The following is a 3,474-nucleotide window of genomic DNA, read 5'->3' as shown; positions in this document are numbered from 1 at the left end:
ATCAAAGAGTCGAAAGCGGAAATGATTTATATTTCTTTTTTTGACCTCAAGATTCCACTTTTAACACAAGAAATTCAATCTCTGACTAGTGTCTATATTTTGTGGCCTTGATCGAATTAAAAAAGCATCACACATATCAAATATCAAGCTTAGTTCATTGAATGCATTGTTATATTTACTTTATAACTTTACTTCAATGAACAATATATCCTTAAGAATAACATATCCTTAAGAACGGTGCAAAATATATGCGATTAAGCTCTCATTTTACTCCAAACTTTGATCAAAACAGTGATGGCGTCTTGAAGAATTTGTACTATACGTTCGGCGCGAACTCAGTCAAATACCAATGGCCTTCCAAACATTTTCCAGTGCCTGTATCGGTAAACCACGAATAATTTAAATTAATAACAAACCCAAAACGCTTTTTAGTGGTCGTTTTATTGTTCAGTGCGATTGAAGTGTCTCTCTGGGGAATAACATATTATCCAAAATATTCCAACGAAAAACATTTCAAGAAACTTATCGCTTGATTTCTTACTTCAGTTCGAAGACTCGTTATTGCAATTGCAAGTGTAAGAAAGAAAACAACTTGTAAAGTGTAAGTAAATGAGGTGTTTTTAAAATAACTAATGAACTCTATTTAACAAACAATTAGCATCAATGCTACAATGCTAAAATATTTTTTACGACGTAACTTCATCGAAAGCTCATAGTTTCATACAGTAATGATGAAAAGGTAAATTACTCCGACGAAGGACTAGCGTCCGAAACGTCAGTAAGTTTTTTCATCTTTTCACGGTGTATAATTTACCTTTTCATCATTACTGTTTCATTAGAAACACCGACGCAGCTCACACTAGTTTTTAGCTAGTTATATCTTTTTATAGTTTCATACATGTAATTTGTCTATATTCCAATTGATTCTGTAGTGAGACTAAAAGCTGCTGTCTTTAAAAAAGTGCTTCGGGCAAAACTTAGTAAAATACAGTAATTTAGGTATGAATAGAGTAATGTAGTAACTGAATTATCACTTATCATGACGTGCGAATAAATAAAAAGCCGCTCACAACAGCCTGGAAGAAACTGTAAATAGGTGACTGGTCAAATCTCTATTTTTACCAGTTGAAAGGTCATTTTACGTGCGTATTTGTTTTTTAGGTTGGTACGTAATTCAACAATGAGTAAACATGTTTTAGGATGCAGTGGTTTGACAAGAAGTGACCAAGAAAGTTTTAAACGAAGCGATTTCTACGTTCAAATATTCCGGAGGAGCAGAGAAGAAGCAAATAAACAAACAACACAGTTACTCGAGATTGCAGAAGTCTTGTGCAAAGAGGATTCTAAGAACTCTCAAAGGAAAGGAAATGTGTTTAAAAAGCTGGCTCCACAGATAGAAAAGCATGTCTTTGACGGACTACAAAAGGACATTTGTGTTAATCTTTGGGAAGAAGCAGCTGAACACGTTTACGGAACGACCACAAACTAATTTAAAATCTTCAAACGGTGGCTAGTCAAGCGATATTTTTTAAAAACAATATAACATTTTTTGCTGTGCTGCTTTCAATTTGCTGCGGTTGAATTAATTAGTCTTGATGAGTTCAGTCCAGTGTGAGGCTTAAAAGTCAGTCGCCATCATCTTAACCAAGTTTTTTTGAGCTGCATTCGGTAAAGATGCCGCTTTACCAGGTTATTGAATGTATCGAATTAATTGTTTGATGCGAAATAAGACGTTTGTTTATAAATTAAATAATCATTTTTCTGTTTTATTTATATTTCAAAATACTTGATAAATTCTCTTAAGGTGGCTGACTCTTTGGTAAATAATAATCAGAAATTTGAAAATCAAAACGTTTTTGACCTGAAATTTAGTGCTGATTTTGAAAATGTAAAGAAAAATGGGGTGTCCTGAGCTCGTTTTTGAGATACGTTCGTTTGTGCAATTTTGTGAAGAAAAATAGCGAAAATCAAGCTCTGTACAAAAAAATAAGGAAGAACATGACTAATTAATTACCTGTTATTCTGAAAAATAACAAAAAAATGATAGAGTCCCGTGCAAAATTTGAGGGTTTTGCCCTCTTGAAGCTCAAAACGTGTACATGGTTTTTCAATAAAATCGTGAAGATTATTCAGCGTTTTTTGAGCGCACGCACAGCGTGGGTTCAAATCGAATGTTGAAAAGTAGTCAGCCACCTTAAAGAGAGAAAAAGGGTGAAAACCCTGAGTAAATGAGTCTGAAAGAACACAGCAGTAATTTGGAACTCGAAAATGGCCGGTTTATTTAGTACTTAAAGCTCTTGTCCTCGGCAGAATGCCAGGCTTCCAATACTAATTTTTTCGGGTCATGCTCCTGGCACTATACTCCAAACATTCTACGCATGGTTAGGATGGATATGTCCAGTCTTTCTGCGTGATCTGTAAGTGCAGATTCACTAGTTTAAGTTCGGCTCCTCTTGATTTAACTTTCCGAGATCTTTAAGGGGCCAACGTAAGTGAAATCGCAAGACTAGCTAGCATTTGACTTTATACGGCTATTCAAAAAAAAAATAACATGCAACTTGTAGCATGCAACATGCAACATGCAACATGCAACATGCAACATGCAACATGCAACATGCAACATGCAACATGCAACATGCAACATGCAACATGCAACATGCAACATGCAATCGGTTTATAATGATTCTTTCAATGATCAAAGCAAAGTGAAATTATAAAATAAGTTCTTGAGTGAAGTCGTTTTAACTGACGTGGCAACAGTAATTAAATAGTTAGGTTTTGTTGTTTTTGTTGTTTTGGAGAAGTCCATAAAGATCTAAGCTACTGATCTCTTCGAATAGCGCAACGTCATGATACAACCTTCGAGGAATCAACAAAGTTCAACTCCCCAACTTCCGCACAGTAACCTAAGGAAAGAAGTCTATCAGACCTAAGGTTCCCAAGCTTTGGGGCAATCTTACTGATGATATCATAGATACCACCAGTGAATCTGCTTTCAAAAACTAAAAGAAAAAAGAAAAAGAAAGATTTGGATCGTTTTCCTATATTTCACAAACCCTAAGGAAGTTCATGGGCATAAGTTCCCATCCAATTTTTTTTTTTTAATTTTGCATGATGAAACTACATCTTACTAGAAGTAAAATAAGAAAATAAAAATATGGGGGTCCCCGATTTTGTTTTGCCGTCAGTATGCGTGGAAGTTCACCCTTTTTACGGTAAACAAGAACAAAAACGCGCGAACAACGCGCGTCGACATGATGGACTGCTATGGAAAGCTGTCAAAAATAAGCCATATTTTACTGAAAAAATAATTTGATCGTCCCCATTTCCCCCAGAACTCTAGAAAATAACCAAATAATTAGTTAGCTTTTGAAATTTGTGTTTAAAGTTAGAAAGTGTTGTGGACTTAGGGCCTTTTGAAATTCTGTTCCAATTTAATTCAGATTAAAGTGAACGGTAAAATAAAATCGAAAT

General features: G+C 34.9%; 1 long non-coding RNA gene across 1 annotated transcript; it reads left to right on the top strand.

Annotated features, from left to right (window-relative positions):
* The first annotated feature begins 209 nt into the window (after window positions 1-209).
* LOC116302790 (uncharacterized) lies at window positions 210-1,758 on the top strand. Its single transcript, XR_016120082.1, has 2 exons — window positions 210-601; window positions 1,162-1,758. It is a non-coding gene; the product is annotated as an uncharacterized LOC116302790 (long non-coding RNA).
* The last annotated feature ends 1,716 nt before the right edge of the window (window positions 1,759-3,474 follow it).

This window comes from Actinia tenebrosa, unplaced genomic scaffold, assembly GCF_029948245.1.
Source record: "Actinia tenebrosa isolate PJP-AT-01 unplaced genomic scaffold, QUT_ActTen_1.0 PGA_scaffold17__23_contigs__length_9995812, whole genome shotgun sequence".
Lineage (NCBI taxonomy): Eukaryota > Metazoa > Cnidaria > Anthozoa > Actiniaria > Actiniidae > Actinia > Actinia tenebrosa.
The sequence above is the reverse complement of the archived record's forward strand: the minus strand, read 5'-3'. Positions and strand labels throughout refer to the sequence as shown.